At 34.6% G+C, this 19840-nt stretch overlaps 1 long non-coding RNA gene across 1 annotated transcript; it reads left to right on the forward strand.

The window, feature by feature from the left end:
- The first annotated feature begins 7437 nt into the window (after positions 1 to 7437).
- Positions 7438 to 12900, forward strand: LOC105532431. Its single transcript, XR_001004976.1, has 3 exons — positions 7438 to 7792; positions 10170 to 10235; positions 10556 to 12900. It is a non-coding gene; the product is annotated as an uncharacterized LOC105532431 (long non-coding RNA).
- Positions 12901 to 19840: the final 6940 nt, after the last annotated feature.

Here is a 19840-nt window from a genome sequence, read left to right on the forward strand (position 1 = left end):
AAGAAAGAAAGAAAGAAAGAAAGAAAGAAAGAAAGAAAGAAAGAAAGAAAAAAAAGGAAAGGAAGGAAGGAAGGAAGGGAGAGAGAAAGAAAGAGAGAGAGAAAAGAAGTTATGCTCTAAACATGTCTCCTCATCCAGCACAATCTCCTCCCAGACCACTCCCACTTAGTTTTGTGGATTTCGTTTTTCAAATGATGATTTTGATATTCAACCCCTTTTTCATCTTGAAAATATGGTATATATACACCGTGGAATATATATATATAGCCATTAAAAAGAAGGAGATCATATCCTTTTGCAGGGACGTGGATGGAGCCAAAGGCCGTTATTCATAGCAAACTACTGCAGGAACGGAAAACCAAATACCACATATTCTCACTTATAAGTGAGAGCTAAATGACGAGAACACGTGGACACATAGAGTGGAATAAGACATACTGGGGCCTTCCAAAGGGTGGAGAGTGGGAGGAGGAAGAGGATCAGGAAAAATAACTAATGGGTGCTGGGCTTAACACCTGGGTGATGAAATAATCTCAGCAACAAACTCCCAAGATACAAGTTTGCTTATGTAACAAAGCTGCACTTGTACCTCTGAAGTTAACAGTTAAAAAAAAAATGGAAAAAAGAAAACATTGATTTTTACTTTAACTATCAGATACTGTCTTGCAGCATTTAAAAACGTACTAAAGCAGCCAAGCCAAGTGGGAGATAAAAATAATAAAGGTAAAAAACTAATATACTAAAAATATGGAGATTATATAGTAAACTATAAAAAGTTTAGGCTAGCATTGGTAGTTGAAAAGTAAAATAACAATCAATACAGTGAGAAATATAAAAATAATATATTCTTCTGAATTGTTCATAAGATAGATGAAAAAGACTTCCTTAGGAAAAATTTTCTACACGTTATACTCACCTCAGCCACTGCATGGTATAAACGTGTATTTTCAGATAATTGGGGCAAACCTAATAACTTTGAGATAACAGAAATTAAAACAAACTGAAATCCTAGTTTGAAGGCTAAGACTATAATTTCAGTAAGTCTAAATTTAGTGCTTAATCTACTAAGGAGTGTCCTTGGCAGTGAAATTGAGATACAGTACACACCAGTGACCTCTTCGTGTCACTGGTGAGCTTTCCTTGGCTCCCTTCTACCTATCTCTTCAACCAGCTCCCACTCCAGTGCTATTGGTGTGCTTGCAAAGGCAAGAGCTAAAGAGAACAGGTTTTTTTTTTTTTTTTTTTTTTTTTTTTTTTAATTTTAAATCACAGCTAATCTTTTCCCAAGACAAACAGTATTCAGTGTGAAAAGAAAGCTCCTGGTTAATTTATGTTGCTTAGAAAACTGAAACAGATAAAGGAATCTCCTTTAAAAATCACCACCAGACTGTAATATAATCAGGAACTGGGTAAATTCAACAATAGAAGGAAGTCAAATAGACTGACCTTTCCCAAGTTGTTTTAAAACTGACATGTGAGTGGAAGTTACTGGTGTGGTTTTGTTGCCGCTTCTTGTTTTCCTAAGGAATTTGGAATCTGAGCAGGGAAGTCGCCTGCTCTTTAAACTAGGAGTAGAACAAGAAGGAATACACTCATCCTTCTGGGGGACAAAAAAAAAAAAAAGTTATTCTAGCTGGGATGCACCTCCCCAAAAAAGATAGATAAAATCACCAACCAAGAATTTAAACAAGAAGTATTATTTATCTCTTACTATTGGCCTGTACTGTCCTAAATATTGGTAGTGATGAAGGGAACAATTGTGCAAAAGGAGTATTGAAACACATGGAGTTCATAAATGGTCTCTTTTGTCAAGAAGTTTACAGTCTAACTCAAAATTGTTGTATTTTAAGCATGTTTGGAACTATTTAATTTTTTGCATCATTGTTGCTTGTCATTCTAAAAGTTACTGCTATAATGTCTACAGAAACTGTGGTTCCTGAGTTTTCTGACATAGAACCAATATATTGTTATATGTTACATATTATTTTGTCTTTTCATATAGATACATTAACAAATTATCAAAATGTAGTGGCTATTGCTAAGCCATCTGCTTTAATTTGGGTTTATGAAATGTGATCACTAGAACTATGCCCCAAGTTTTTAAGGGTGCTTATCCAATTTATATTTTTCAGTCAAAAAGTAATGTCTCCAAATAAAACAGCATCAGTCATTCCAATCTAGGTTGTATTTTCACCCAGAATTGTTTCATGTTTGAAATCTTCAACTTCACACCAATAATCAAATTATCTTCTATTCATCTAACTTCACTACCTTCTCTCCCATTACCATCTCTGAGTCTGCATGGGTGCTGCTGAGTTTCCATTGTCGCCTGCTTCTTTTGGGTTCCTGTGCAGGACTGTGTGGTCAATGGCTTTTAACATGTCTCACATCAGTGTCCCTTCACATTCTTTCATCCTCCTCCCACACCTGTGCTGTTCATCCTCAACCCTGCGTCACTTCATGATCTGTTTCCTTTGTAACTGAGTGGGCAGAAAAAACCTCATCGCTGTGTTGATGACAGTGTGGGAAATTCATGTATTTTTTGACCTGTCTAGTCTACTTGTTCTTACTTTTTAAATTCATTTCCTATGGAAATACTGTTAACCTTTTTCATTCTCTTCAAGTTTTCCTCTTTATTCTCAAAAAATCATATTTAGGAGATAACCTTTCCTCTTCTTTCACATAAAAAATAGAGGCTGGGTGCAATGGCTCATGCCTGTAATTTTAGCACTTTGGGAGGCCAAGGCGGGCAGATCACCTGAAGTCAGGAGTTCAAGACCAGCCTGGCCCACATGGTGAAATCCCATCTCTACTAAAATTATAAAAGTTAGCCAGGCCTGGTGGTGCACACCTGTAGTCCCAGTTACTCAGGAGGCTGAGGCAGGAGAATTGCTTGAACCCAGGAGGCAGAGGTTGTAGTGAGCTGAGATCGTACCAGTGTACTCCAGCCTGGGCAACACGGCGACACTCTCTCTCAAAGAAAAAAAAAAAGAAAAAAAGAAAACCGTTAGGTTTGATCCTTCTTAGTCTACTTACTGCAACTTGTCAATATGTGTAGGTCATCATTTCACTCTTCAAGACCTAGCTCAAAAGCCATCCCTTTGTTGTGGCCACCCTGGATCATTCTCTTCCAGTTCCGGTCTCAGTCTTTATCAGTCACATTGTGAGTATAATCACTATCAAAATGACAGATATTTTAGGAATACATTTCAAATTTCCTGCTCTCTACCAAATATCTCTTAATTTTTAGTTCAGGAAATGTAGCCTATGATACTTGTTATAATTTTTAAAGTTTAACTTTTAAAATAAGGTAATACATTCATATTATTCAAACTTCACCAGACACAAAGATAAATTAGTGAGCATTCTTACATTCTTGGGTTTAACTACACAGTTTCTTGTGTATTTTCTAAAGATAGTCATGTAATATGTAAGTAATTAATCTTGCGTTTTCCCCTGTACCCATACTTTTTGCATACATACATACATAGTATATTATAGTGTGTATGTGTGATTATACTGTACTGATGTACACCCATTACTTAACAATAGGTACTAGAAATTATTCCAAATCAATACATAAAGTATTACTTCTTTCTATTTTATAAATGCATAGTATAGATTAGAGACTGCCACAAATTCCTGGCCACTTCTCTAATTAAGAGGTAGAGTCCACTTTTCTCGCCTTGTATCTGGGCTGGCTCTGAAACTTATTTTTCTCTATAGAATGAGGTAGCAGTGATGTTGTATAATTTCTGAGATCTACAGCTTTTGAGAGCTTAAGATATCTACAACTTTATGTTCTGAGAAAACTCCCTGTTGGAAGCTAGCCACCATGCTGAAAGAAGCCCAAGCCATGAAGAGAGGTCACATGGAAGAAAGCTAATGCTAAAACCCTCCAGTTCGACAGTCCATGTTGATTTCCCGTCCAACAACCAGCACCAACTAACATGCATGTGAGGGAGCCATCTTGGATATTCCAGCCGATTTAACTCTCCAGATGACCCTGTGATGACCCTAGCGGACATCACACAGAACAGAATTTCTCAACTAAGCACAGTCACCCATGGAATTGTGAGAGAAAATAAATAATCGTTATCGTTTTAAGCCACTATGTTTTGGGTGTTTTGTGACTATCAATAGATAACCAAAACACATAGTAATCCATCATGTGGGTATACGCTGTTTTATTTAACCCAACCTCTACTGATGGACATTCAGGTTGTTTCTCTTCTTTCGCTATTATAAACAATGTTGCAATTAATAATTATGTAAATATGTCGCTTCTCATATGTGACTGTATCTGTGGGATGAGTTCCTAAAATTAGAATTTCTGGATATAAGAGAATATGCAGTTACAGGCTTGATAGATATTACAAAATTGTTATCTGGGAGATTTCACTAACATACACTTTCAGCAATCATATATGAAGTTACTAGTCTCCTATACCTTGACTAATACTACGTTATTAAACTTTCTGATTTTTGCTAATCTAATTGGTAAAAAATGGTATAATTTTAATCTGTATTTCCATTTTTAAAATAACATTGATCATATTTTAATATATTTAAGAGCCATTTGTATTTTTGCTAAATAGTCCATGTTCTTTGCTCAGGCTCTACTGGGATGTTGGTTTTTAAAAAAATTGATTTATAAAAACTCATTACGGAATTTAATCATTTATTTATATGAGTGGCAAACATTTTTTCTCAGTTTGTCATTTTTCTTTTGGCTTTACTTAGAGTAATTTTTACCATGCATAATTTTTTACTTCTATGTTGTCAAATTTATCAAAACTTTAACTACTCTGTTAGGAATTCTGCCTTGGATTCTTCTAACACTTTTTTTCACATTTAAATTTTATTGTATTTTTAACATTTAAATTTTCTCTGAGACATGAGTTTCCTTTTTTAGGCCATTTTCTGTTATATTTAATTATGTTTCAAATCTTGCCTATTGCTTGTGTGCTTCTCAAGGGCAGGAAATCTGTCTTTTTCATGGCTGTATCCTGAAAACCTAGCACAATGGATCACATATAAAACACTCTCAGTAAGTATTGATACCATATGAAATAAACTTTAGGCCTGCACTGGGTTCCAAAGATAAAGCTACTCTTTCTGACATCATCTGAGAGGAATTTGTTGACCACGAACAGAGAAGCTGCATTTTGAACAAGCATGTTTGAAACTCTAGAACTTAAAGCTCAGCAACATAGAAATATTTTTGAGTCTCCTTTTTCTTCAGCTATATTTACTGTCTACCATGTGTGACTTCTCTTTCTTCTGATGCTAATTAATTAATATCCCACATGCCAAACCCTTATTTACCACCCGCACATGCAAACCTCTGTTAGAAGTCCAGAATGTTGATGGTTGGGTAGGTATTTTAACCTAGCTTAACCTCTATCACAATAATTAATTTTAATTGCTTTTCACTTTGGTTACATGACCCCCCAACTCCATGGAAATGATATAACCTTGTAGAAAATAAAAAAAAATAATAAAAACCTTGATATGAGCTTCTTAAAAAAACAGACGTGAGATTTGACTTGAGCATTCAGTAACCAAAGGTATAAGATATTCAAAACAAAGGAAATGTGGTGCTTTCACTGCTTGTTTTTAGTGCTGCCACTGCTCTCCCAAGGAATGTCGCTGCCTTAAACTCTGTTCCATGGCAGATACTTCCTGCCCCTATACATCACCTTCAGATGTACTAAATGATCAAAATCTTTACCATCTGGCCACTCCTCTAGCTCTAGTATTCCAAATGATTTACATTTTTAATGGTTCTTTGTGATCTCTCTGATATAGAAATACATGTATGCAGGCATATGTGCACTCAAAAAGAGTCTGTCTTCCTTCTTTGCATTCCTGTGTGCTTTAGCCAGAAGAGATGCTTTAGGATGGTGGTACAGTGAGAAGTTTATGAAACAAGGGCCACTGGGTCACTGAGATGACTATTTGTGGTTAAGCAGAATCCAAAAGGATGATATGGGGTGTCTTTTTCTTTACAAGTAGTAGCCACTGCCATTGAACAAATATTTAAATAATACGAACGATTGTTAATAATTATTTAGCTTCTCTTAAATAAGTCACGTACCCCCTTTTCATGTATAAAAACTGTACTTATACTTTGTGTTTCCCTTGTGCTTCTCAAAAGATCACAATAAAAACATTCTCTTGAAAAGTTTACTTAATTTCACTGACTTAGAAAAAAAAAATTTACTGCATTTTATGCTAGATTCACACATTTCACATGGTGGTTGAACATATAAGGAAAGATATATTTTTACCGTGGCTTGATGACATTTGTTCAATATGCTATCCTCACAGCAGATTATATTTATTCAGAAAATTTGAAGTCATCTATTTGAAATGACCGCTAGTAGTTTGTTAAAATATAAGAGATCCATTTACAGACTTTTAAAAGGTGGAATTTTTATAAAGGTACAATTTGTTTGTTTGTTTTTAAGATGGAGTCTCGTCCTGTCGCCAGGCTGGAGTGCAATGGCACGATCTCGGCTCACTGCAATCTCCACCTCCTGGGTTCAAACGATTCTCCTGCTTCAGCCTTCTGAGTAGCTCAGATTACAGGTGGGCGCCACCACACACAGCTAATTTTTGTAGAGACGACGGGAGTTCACCGTGTTGGCCAGGATGGTCTTGATCTCCTCACCTAGTGATCCACCCGCCTCAGCCTCCCAAAGTGTTGGGATTACAGGCATGAGCCACCGTGCCCGGCCAAAGGTATAGTTATTATATGTCAATTATACAATAGATTCCCAATAGGGTAAGATCCTAGGGGAATAACATCACTAGAATCTGATGTGTCAATCTCAAATAGTTTTTTACTGAATTGATTACATCTCAATAATGTTTTGGAATCTTGATAAAAACTTTCATGGCTAAAGTATACCATTAACGTGACAATATTCTATAATAAATAAACAATGATATTTACCATATTACCTTTACCATGTGTATTTGTATCCAAAACACACTAATTTATACCATATCAGGGCATAGCAACTCCAGCTTGTTTGAAGAACATTACTTGATAAACAGCAATGAAGGCAGAAGAGTTGATGGAAATTCTGGTATTACTACCACCTCCTTCCCCTACTACTGCCCTTGTAAAACTCATAATATATTTTCTTCATGTGACCAGACTGAACTCTTCTTTCACTCAGGAATATAGAGTATCCAACATGTATTGTGGTGCTTTAAAAACAGTCAAAATTCTTTGACATCATCTCAAGAGGTGGTGTCAATGTCCTTCTTTCCCAGAATCTGGGTGGGCTCAGTGACTGCTTTGACCAATAAAGCATAGTGGAAGTGAAGCTGTGCCAGTGTCTCGGGCTCAGGCTGTAAGAGATTGCCAGCTTTCACTTCCTGTCTCTTGGAAGTCTCTTGAAACTTTGGACCTGGGGGAAGCCAGCTGCGGAGTGAGGAGTCTGACTATCCTGAGATTGCTGTGAGTATAGAGAATTCCTGCTAGGTCTCCTGTGTTTCAGCCATCCCAGCCCAGGCACCACAACACATTATCAAAGGACTGTCTTGGACCTTCTCATCCCAGCAAATATCCAATGGAGAAGAATGAAGACCCCAGACATATGATCCCACTCTAGCCATCCCAGGAGCCCCCAGCTATCCAAACAACTACAGCTGTGGCCACAAACATTGTGTATCAGGGACAAACTCTCTCTGCTTATGGCTACTCTAATCCTTGACCTACAGAATCATGAACTTTGTGGGTCCAGTCATGATCTTGATTTTGGCAATGGCTTCCCAGGTATGTGTATGCTTATCAAACTGTGCACTTTAAAATGTGCAGTTTATTATATGTCAATTATATACAAAACTGTTCAAAAATTTTTTAAAAATTATTTTTTTATACCACTGAGTTTTCAGATGGTTTGTAATATGACAACAGATAACCTGAACATGCACTTACTATGTTTTAATGTTTATTTCTTCGTGATATTTATTAAAATAAAAATATTATTAAAATACAAACTTGGCATATAAAACTTTACTAGGTACATTAAGAACTTTTTTACAATATTCAATTTGTTTTTACTAAATGTCTATAATCTAAACTATAGGTTATATAGTCTAGATTCTAATCTATAGATTATATAGTCTAGATTATAATGTATAGATACATAATAAGTTATATTACTAGATGTAATATGTCAAATTAAATGAATTGGCTTTAAAAAAAATCACATTATGGATTACTACTGATAATATTAGTATTAGTATTGTTTTTTACTCAAGTGAATTTCCAACCAGAACAGATTCAAGTCCTGTGTACATTCACTCTTAAGTTTCTAGATCCAAGTCCATTCCCTAGAACATATTAGGTATTCAATAAGTGTTTGGTAAAAAAATAAATGAAATATGGAATAGAATTGAAACCTTTTCTTTTGTTTTAATATCTTTATCTAGTATATCTTAAATGTATTGCAAATGATTTCAGGACACCAGTATCTACCTGAGCTAGATTGCTTTCAAGTTTTAGTTTAATATTCAACCAAAAATGCACATTATAAAACAATGTACCTTATATTACAAAAAGTTTGCATGTGACGGAGCCAGATCCCTTTGAGTCCAGCACCTGAGTGTCTAATCACTAATTCATTCTCGTGACCCCATCAGGAAATAACATGACCACAAGGCTAACTGACAGGAATGAGATCTACAGAAGAACAAAAAAGGAGTAAGTTATTAATGTTTATTCTGTCCATTTTCTTCTTTATTGTAGGTCAGATGTACGTGATGGTTACCATTAAAACTACATTCTATGAAAGATTAATCAGTGGGAAAAAAACAAATTAAAGACACACAAAAAACTTTAGAGAATCAACTTCTGGTCAAAAAAGTCCTCCTTTAGCCAACTCTAAACCTCATTCAGCCATTATTCTCTATACTCTTAGAAAGCATTCAGAAGATATAATATTTTTTAAGGACTTCAAACAGCAAATGGCAGAATTGACAAAAATTGAAAATAGAGGAAAATTTTGTTTTGTTTAAAGAATTCTAATTTTACTAATGGGAAGCATGCATTCATGTTTATGCCTAATTGATCTATATATGCTGTATATATATTTCTTGTAAATGTACTTTTGCTAATGAAATAGGAATTCAGGACAATAAGAAGGTCGAGAAGAAGCATGCTTTATAAATAATTGGTTTCAATGATCGTATTCTTGATCTAAACAATAAAAAATCAAAACTCTGCATTTTCTTAATAAATATGTTTTTCTCTGTGTTCAAGAAGTTATGGTAGAAATGCTTCGCAGAAAATATTTTTCAAGTCAGGCATGGTGGCTCAGGCCTGTAATCCCAGCATTTTGGGAGACTGAGGCGGGCAGATCACTTGAGGTCAGGGGTTCAAGACCTGCTTGCCAACATAGTGAAAACTTGTCTAGACTTAAAAAAAAAAAAAAAAAAAAATTTAGCCCGGCATGGTGGTGCACACCTGTAATCCCAGCTACTTGGGAGCTGAGGCACGAGAATTGCTTGAACCCAGGAATTGCTTGAACACCTGTAATCCCAGCTACTTGGGAGGCTGCGGCACGAGAATTGCTTGAACCCAGTTGCTTGAATTTAAAAAAAAAAAATTTTTTTTTTTAGAGTTTGTATTGGGCTGAGATGGCACCACTGCACTACAGCCTGAGTAACAGAGCAAGCAAGATTCTGTCTCAAGGGGGAAAAAAATGTTCATATGATGATACTACAGCTAGAATGCTAGAATTCTTTTTCACTGATTTTTATATTAAGTCCTTTTCTGTTTACTAAGCATTACTAAGCATGAAAAAAATCTTTGTGCTGTGGTAAGAATGTTGAAAAATGTATAATTTCTCAGGAGATATGAATAACAACTTTCACTATAGTTTGGAAAATAACCTAGTATCGGTATCTTTTGTTTGTTTTAAATAAACTCATCACTGGAGCTCTAATAAATTTTGCTTCTAGACCATGTGAAAATTTTAAATTAGAAGCTATGCAGCAACTAATTTTTAAATTAACATAAAAATTCTCATTTTAAATGTTCTGAAAACTTTTAAACATATGCAGTTGCTATAATTTAATACATTCCTCTGTCTTTTACTGTCATTTAATACATTTCTCTTGTTTTCTGTATCTCTTGTATTTCCTGGCAGTAACTCATGCTTTCAAAACATCAGGAAGCAAATGAGAAAAGGAAAAGAAGACATTCATTGTATATTGTAAGCCAAATAATGAACTAGCTAGATAGTGTCTCAGACTGGAGGAAAATGACATTGTTAACATAATTGTTTTTCCAGTTAATAATTAGTGTTGTATAATCTGACCTTAACCTATAGGCGTCTTTTTCATTATAATCTCACCAGAAGTCCTTAATTCTATTCAAATGTTATCTATTTTAGATTACCTATTGCCTCATCCAATGCTTCCCAGTTTCTCAAATACACTAAAACAAGTAGCTCTAGTTGGTGTTTATTTGGAAAGAAATGTTACCCCATGGTCACAAATCCAACATCCCCAAAAGTTCTTTTTTTATATAAAGCTGTCAAGTAATCCTGCCAAAGGACACTCTGGGCTCCAGAGTGAGTATAATTTTTCCTTAAAAATTGCCAATTTCTTGACCTATATTCTATGATAAAAGTTTTAATATTTTATATTAAATTGGTCAATAATATGCCTATTGACCAACATGTTCTATTTAGTGTACTGCTTCACCAAGTGCCAACATATATGTCTCCAGTGACTGCTGCTGACTGAGTCTCCTCATGTTAGTAAATTTCTAAACATTTTTCTTAGTACATGGAGTAATGTGTTATGTTGATAAATGTTTCATGACACTTAAATGTAGCTACATTGCAGTAATTCGAAGGTAAGAAAAAGTTACCATGACTCCCATTTCTTTGAAATTGTGTACAATGAAAGGCTTCTCAGCATGATACCCCAACTAAAATTTAGGGGTGTGACAGCACTTATAAGTAAATCCATTTTGTTTGAGTAAATATGGAGTTTCATTTACCTTCTAGCAAATTCCCAAGTAGCATCTCCATAAATTTAAACTGATTTTACTTATTGAGTTCTATTATTAACTTTAAAAGACAATCTACTTTGGGTCATTTTGAGCATCACATATTGCTTACATAAAATAAGTTTAAATCTGAGTCCATAATGATACTAAGCAAACAAATACAGGCATTTGTCGCTGTATGGAGTCTATTTTCATGCTGTTGATAAAGACATACCCAAGACTGGGCAATCTACAAAAGAAAGGTTTAATTGGACTTAGAGTTCCATGTGGCTGGGGAAGCCTCACAGTCATGGTGGAAGGCGAAAGGCACATCTCACATGATAGCAGACAAGAGAAAAGAGCTTGTGCAGGGGAACTCCTTTTGTAAAACCATCAGATCTCATGAGACTTATCCACTATCATGAGAACAGCATGGGAAAGACCTTCCCCCATGATTCAATTACCTCCCACCAGTCCCTCACATAATACATGGGAATTGGGTGGGGACACAGCCAAACCATATCAGTCACCTTTGAAGAATACTAGAGAATGTATAATTATTCTGAAAATTAGTAAATAAAGGGAAAGAAGCAAACATTTTTTCTGTCTTTTCATTGAAAAAAAAAAATGTACTTTGAACAACCAAATGGGTGATAATGAAAGTTTGTCTTTATAAAAGTAACTGAAGAGCCCAGGCGTGGTGGCTCATGCCTGTAATCCCAGCACTTTGGGAGGCTGAGGTGGGCAGATCACTTGAGTCCAGAAGTTTGAGACCACCCTGTGCAACATACCTAGACCCTGTCTTTAAAAAGAAAGAAAACATTTAAAACAGTAACTGAGCATCAGCTATTGTGGGCACACTGCCTATAGGTAGCCCTGCTCCACAAGAAGCAGTTTAAAAAAAAAAAGTAACTGAGCAGATAAATGAGAAAGGAATGATAATTACAATAACAAGATGTGGCGATCCTGATTTAATTAATGAATCTAAGCAAAAAGCAATGGCTTTGAATAGAATACAGAAAAGAAACAACTAAACATTACGTGCCTCCTGGTAGAAATATACACCATTAGCGATGATTTCACCTTTTGAAACTGAATCTGATCAAGCCTCTAGATCTATTCATCAATTTACAGAAAACACAAGGGACAAAGAAAAGACAAAGGAACGTACTAAACTACAGCATGAGGTACAATCAGCAAAATTCATACCATGGAAACTATAGAACAAATAATTTAGTTTTTTGCAGAAACAAATTGCAAGGGAAAAATAAAGACATGCATGAAAACTCTTCAGAGATATGCTTACCAGATGCAATTCATGGATGTGTATTAGCGTTCTCTAGAGAAACAGAACCAAGAGGATATATATAGGTATATAAGAGGCAATTTATCATGGGAGCCAGCTCACATGATTATGGAGAGTGAAAAGTTCCACAACATCCCATCTGCAAGCTGTAGAAGCCAATGTTGTAATTCAGTCTGAGTCTGAAGGCCAGAGAAACTGGGGGCATTAGTGTAGTCTTGGAGTCGGAAGGCTCAAGAACTTGTTGCTCTGATTTCCAAAGGCAGGAGAAGATGGATGTCCCAGTGTCAAGAGGGACAGAATTTGCCCTTCTTTTCCTTTTCTTCTATTGGGACCCTTAACAGATTGGATGATGCCTGTCCATATTGATGAGAGTGGTTCTTCTCTACTCAGTTTGCTGCTTCAAATGCTAGTCTCTTCTGAAAATTCTCTCACAGACCCACCCAGAAATGTTTTACTAACTATCTGGCTATCCCTTAACCCAGTCAAGTTGACACATAAAATTAACCATCACAGAATGTTATTTGGATTCAGATTTAAATCAACAAAGTGTGAAAACGTAGTAAGATTATTGGAGAAATTTGTGCATTGACTGGATATTTAGTGACAAGGAATTTTTCATGTTTGCAGGTGTGCTAATGGTATTGTGGGTTTTGTTGAGTCTATATATTCTAAAAATACTTCCTAAAATAGTTACAGAAGAAAACATGTATAATCTGAAATTTGCTTCCAAATTATCCAAGATTGTGGGGTTGGGGAGTGAGTGGAGGTATAGACAAGTCAATCTTGGCCATGGGTTCATGTCCAAATTTCTTATTCTTATAAGGACACCAATCAGATTAGATCATGGCCCACTCTAATGGCTTGATTTTAACTTAATCACCTTTAAAGTTGTCTTTCCAAATACAGTCACATTCTGAGATACTGGGGGTTAAGGTATTAGTGGGAATTTGTGGGGACATAATTCAGTTCATAACAAGTCCATTCAGAATCTTGCTGTATTTATTTGTAATATCAATGCCATATAAACTGCTTAAAATGGTTACCTTCAATATTGGCTCAAAAGCTGAACTGTGTAAGCTGCTGGCATTAATCACCATGCTATACTTTGCAAAGCCCGTAGCCCAACAATCCTAACCACTCCTTCACTTTCAGACTAATTCTATAGATCTATTTTCTCCAATATGGCAGTCACACATCAAGTAGTACACGCTTGAAATGTGGCTGATCCAAACTGGGATGTGTTGTAAGTATACATTACACTGAATTTCAAAGACTTAGCAAGAAAAAAGAAAGTGAAATATCTCATTACTAGTTTTTGTATTGATTACATATTGAAATGATAGTTTGGATATACTAAATAGGTTATTAATTTCAGCTGCTCCTTCTTACTTAAAAAATATGGCTAGTAAATAACTTTAAAATTATGTGCTCACATTATATTTCTATTGGATGGAACTTTTCAAAAATATAGGTATCTGTCATTTGACCTAAGATTTGCTTCAAAGACTTTCTTAGGCTTCCAATGTATAACTCTCTCCAATAATCCCTTTCCTTTTTGCACCACACATTTAATAACCTAGGAGCAGAATTCTAGTGCTATACGCAGTTCTTAATTCACATTTCAAACCTAAAGAACATGTGCCTACTTCTTAGGCAGACAATATGTAGTGCTAACTTAACAAATGACACTGAAATTTGTTATATTTATTGAAATCCTAAGTGATGGATAGTTCTGTTGCCTTTTACCATTTCCAAGGAAAAAGAGAAGCTATAATAATAGGAATTGACAAAGATACTCTCATTTTTCCTTTACCAGTGGTACTAGATATTCTCAGACTGGAGCAGTGGTTCACATCTGTAATCCCAACACTTTGGGAGGCCAGTGTGGGAGGATCACTTGAGTCCAGGAGTTCAAGACCCCATTTCTACAAAAAAATTAAAAAAAAAATAGCTGGGTATGGTGGCATACACCTGTAATCCCAGCTACTCTGGATGCTGAGGTGGGAGGATCACTTGAGTCTCAGAGGTCGAGGCTGCAGTGAGCCATGATTGCACCACTGCACTCCAGTCTGGGTGATAGAGTGACACTTTATTTCAAAACTAACTAAATAAATAATTTAAAAAGATACTCTCATATTTCATTTACAAACACTAGAAAAAGTCTTATGCTCCAATTTTATCAAAACACTAGAACTGGGCTTATACATATTTCTAGAAATTTTTGCAATACTTACATATTTGCAGCTGCTAACTTTTATGACAAAGATAAATATTTCATTTTGCTTAAAAGTTGATGCTGAGAGGAGGAATTGTAGTTAGGAGTATTTCAGCATCAGTAATTTCTTACTTTTTCGGGAACATAAAATATGATTAACATCCACTGCTTGTATTTCTTGGCAGGTTCGGTTGTATCTTACCCAGATTTTCATTTTAGTACAATTAATCCATATAGGTTTAATTAGGTAGATTTAAATGATCATCAAATGAGTATACTTATTTGGCAGCACAACAGTGGCTCAAAACCTACAGGATTAAAAACTTTGCAGTTTGGCTTATCATCTATATCCCTGAATGACAGTTTCCACAATCATCAAAGTAATCTTTAAGAAATGCTAAGAAATCAAATAATGAAAACATCAGTTTTTTAAAAAAAATTTAAGGCATTGAAATAGGAAAAAAAGCTTTTTGGAGAGTCAAGTTTTTATCAAGACTCCTTGTAATTAGATCTCTTTTTCACATCCTTAATTTTGATTGTCTCCTGTAAAAGTATTAAGGTCAACATAGAATCGCAAAATAATTATTTTTATAGTTGAAGTATCCTTCCAACATTTCTTCAAGCAGTACTTTTGTACTTTTTTTGGTGGAGTTTGAGACCATTTTGGGGTGACGGGATTTCCTGTTTGGAGGACTGAGCTGGAGGAAAAAGGGGAGAGGGAGAGTACCCTGTTACAGAGAAAGCAAAATACTGTAGAAGTGGATTGCTGAGTATCTTGTTCCTTGAATGCACTTCAACACTGCACATTAGTAAGCATCATAAAGAATCAATGCAAACATTAATTTAGCTTTCTCAATATTATAGTCTTTAAATGAAATTCTTTAGATTTAAATTGATTGCTATAAAAGGTTTACTTTTTTTTCCCTTCTTGTATTTCTAGGGGCATACTATGCCACTTAGCTGTGTATTTAACTTCATTTAGCCTCCATCAAGGACCTGAAACAAAATGCTTATAAAGAATGCTATTTTGTCTTGGCGCGGTGGCTCACGCCTCTAATCCCAGAATTTTGGGAGGCAGAGGTAGGCGGATTGCTTGAGGCCAGGAGTTTGAGATTAGCCTGGCCAACATGGCAAAACCCCATCTCTACGAAGAACACAAAAATTAGCCGGGCATGGTGGTGCATGCCTGTAATCCCAGCTATTAGGGAGGCTGGGGCACAAGAATTGCTTGAACCCAGGAGGTTGCAGTGAACTGCACTCCAGCCTGGGCAATCAGAGTGAGACCCTGTCTCAAAAAAAAAAAAAAAAAAAAAAAAAAAAAAAAAGCAAAGCTCATATTTTGATACTAGATGGTCGTTAACTTTGTAATGTGGAGTTTGAGACCACAATTACCCCAGAATTCTATAAAGAGATACACAAGTTTATTTTTGAACATTCAAATTTCAAGTCCCATAAACAAAAATTTAAAAAAAAGTTTCATTCACATTTTCAACATCAATCTATAAAGAATTTTCTAAGAATGAAACACAACTTATATACCTAAATATGGGGCTTCCCTTACAGTGGTCTTGAGAGGTTAATTCATTCATTTAGTTGATGCTTTTAAGATTCAAAGTATTTTTAGAATTTAACAAGAAATGTCTATTATCCAGAAGACAGTTTTTCTAAATGATGCTAAATCCTCATCTTTTGAGAAAAGGTATGGCTTATGATAAGTCATTATCACTCAAAGTAAGAAAGAGATCAAACTACGTATTACCATTTTTTTCTTAAATATGAGCTGTAACTATAAATAATAAGTACATTTCCATATGTCTCTGAAAGAGGAATTTCAGAAAATCTTTTGGGTTGAATAAATTCCAGGCAAAAAATTGATCTCAGTTTCACCTACCTACAACTTAAATGAAGAACATATGTAAATAAGTAACACTGAAAAGATTGCTTTTTATAAATTCATTAGTGACTGGCATATTACTAAAGATAAAATAGAAAAAAAAAGACAATCTCATCAGTTTTAGTGAACTACACCCAAGTATATCTATTGAATACTTTTAAAATATTGGAAATATATAGGAAATCCTAAAGCTGTTGAAATTCACACCTAACCTTTCAAAAGTATTTATTTTCCATTTTCAGAATAGCATTCTTGAGTATAATTTAAAAAGAGTGCTGGAACTTGAATCCCCAACAGGGACTGGAACATTTACAGATTAAAAGCATTTTAAAATTCCTGTGTGGCACACTACTTTCATAGGATGTGGAGGGGGAAAAAAATGCTCAATTTGCAGTGAATGATTAAAGGGAAGTTAAAAGCTAATAGATCTCTCACTTAAGTACTTTTAAAATTTCTCAAACTTGACTGAGGCTACATTAAACTATACTCCCCTACCAACTGCTAGTCAGGCATCTATCTAAAAAATATGGCTGCATGTCCAGGGATGGATGGTGGCTCACACCTGTAATCCTAGAACTTTGGGAGGCTGAGGCAGGAGGATCGTTTGAGGCCAGAGTTCAAGACCAGCCTGGGCAACATAGTAAGGCACCTGCCTATAAATAAATAAACTTTTATATATATATATATGGCTGTGAAAAGTACCTTACCCCAAATCCTTAACTTTAGTTGCAAGGTTACATTGTTTATATTTATATAAAAAAACTTGCATTGTTTCTCAAATATATTATCAAGTTCTATCATTAAAATTTTTAATTGGCTTGGGGGCATACAACTCACCTTCAGTGGATGTAATTTTATATGTTAAGTATAACGCCAAGCATATCATTTAGATCTCTTAAACTGAATGCTTACCTTTAACACCTAAGATTTTAAAATTTTCTCTAGAAATATTTGCATTTAAAAATAAAATTTGTAAAAAAAAATCCTATTTTAGCAGGCTTGATTATATCAACTGGTAAAACTTTATTTTACAAGCAATAGGAATTGGATCAAATGATTATTATAACCCAGGGGAAGTATTTTGTAACCACAGCAAATGCCGTTATACATACTGCCAATACAGATTTAATAGACAATACTGAACTGTACAAGAGTTATTTATTTTTCCTTAATCTCAAAGCTATTTTTAGTAATACAAAAAAGCCATATTAACATTTTTTTTCCGTTAGAAAACATGATGTACAAAACTTTGGATGAAAAGATACGTCAAATTTCATTTAATCGCTTGGAGGAAAATCCACCAACTCCATCAATACCACCCAAAGTGTTTTAGGCAGTGAATAAAATCAAAATAATGCATCTTAATAAATTCCAGCTGTTAAAAGAACAAACTTAGCAATATATAACAGTTTGCTACACAGGATTTTTGACTATTCACTTTGGGAGTTATTTTTAAAAATCCACTTTTTTACTGAGTCCGACTACATACCAGGCACTGTACTTGGCCATCTAGGTAACTAAGAAAAAGTTGGTTAAGATACAGAAGGCTCATAAATCAGTCCTTTGGTTACCAAATTCAATTTTTAACTTTCAAACATCCTCCAAGATCAAGAAACCCTAACTAAAAATACATACCCTTCTAAGTGTTATTTGATTTTATTAGTAGCAAGGGTGTTTGGTAAGGTCATGAACCACTATTTTTGATCCATTATTCCAATTAAGAGTGCGTGTCAAAAGCTAATTTGTTATTTTTCTAATGAGTTTAAGATTTGGCATTCAGTTGTTACACATGTGGTTCAATGATTTATCATGAACCCTAAACTGCACACTGCTCAAAAACAGCAAAACAGATGTGCATTAAATGAAATAATGGTTTTTAATACATATCTTAAAATTCAATCAGTTTAGGGTCCAGTGAAGAAAAAGATAACCAGTTACCGGGTGGTAAAGGGCAGAGGAGGTAAACTAGTAAAGATTATTAATATTCAGTGAAGTATTATTGTCTATCTTATCCTTTGAGTAACAAGATGCTAACACACTTGCAAAAAAAAAAAAAAAAAAAAAAAAAAAGGCTTAAAACTACGCTAAAGGCCCATGAACTGACATCATCCATTCAACATCATTACTTTGTTACATAAACCTGTTTTCTTAAGGTATAACATATTAAGCAATAATTTGGAAATTAGCCAAGCACTAAGCAATTACAATAGCAGGTAATACACCATCAATTTTTGAAACACATTTGGCCACATTTCATGACCCATCTGCACTATGGATTCTATAGACTCTCACTCAGTTTAAAATTTGTTTCTGGACCTGAATTACAAGAAAATGGCTTTATGAAATTTTCTCATAAGACATTTAAATAGTCTTAGGTTCACACCCCTTTTGTTCTAAATGATTTAATCTGACATGCTATATAACTACAATAAAAATAATTATGTTCAATTCTTAAATGAAAACTAAATGCCAATAAATGGTAACAGATTTGACATGGAATGTTGTAAGATCTTCCTCTACGTAATCTGACACTGCGGATTGTGAATTTCAGAGCTTGAAAACTTCAGATTAAGAACCACAAGAAAATTTACTCTTGATGGCATGCAAGATCTTCCAAAAAATTAACCTAAGACCTAGAAGTCTCAGTATTACTAGAACATAAAAAAACACAACAAATTTGTACATTTTATTCACATTTATTTTTCGCTTTTAGTGTGCTCACAGAAAATTAGAACACCTTAAGCAGGAGTTTAATAGCAATTTTTGTAAGCAAAGTTACATTCCATCTCTAAGTCAAATTGGTCAAAGCTTCTCCAGTATTTACAAAACATGATAGACAAGATGCTACACAAAACCATTGCATCTGAAGATTTTTTTTCCTTTATTCTCAAAGACGACTGGAAAAGAAAGCATTATCTGCTGTAATCAAAAACATACCACAGTATAAACAGTAACCATTCCACTTATCACAGCTTGGTTGAGTTTAAAATTTGTGTTTTAAAAGGTCCAAGATGACTGCAGTTTTACAAAAATGGGCAGGGTGGAAAGTTGCAAACTTCATGTGCTTCTGGATATCAAGATTTGTTTTTATACAATAGTCACAGTTAAAAACACCCTGCTGGTAATACATAATTACACTTTATTAAGGTCATAAACCAGCAATAAACAATAAAGCCTATACAACTTGTAGTTCTACTTAATCACTGACTGGTACAGCTAACATGAGATAAGTGAAAAGTTCCTATGGTTTAAATGAACTCCTAAGACTATGATCGTTTTTTTTTTTTTTAATCTGGGTATTGGTGTTTTTTCTTTTTTCCTCTTTCCTTCTTAGTCAAGACTTGTAGTGTTGTAAATCTGCCTCACAAAATACATGGTAATAACTTTTCTTTAAAAAAAAAAAAAAAA

This window comes from Mandrillus leucophaeus, unplaced genomic scaffold, assembly GCF_000951045.1.
Source record: "Mandrillus leucophaeus isolate KB7577 unplaced genomic scaffold, Mleu.le_1.0 Scaffold96, whole genome shotgun sequence".
NCBI lineage: Eukaryota > Metazoa > Chordata > Mammalia > Primates > Cercopithecidae > Mandrillus > Mandrillus leucophaeus.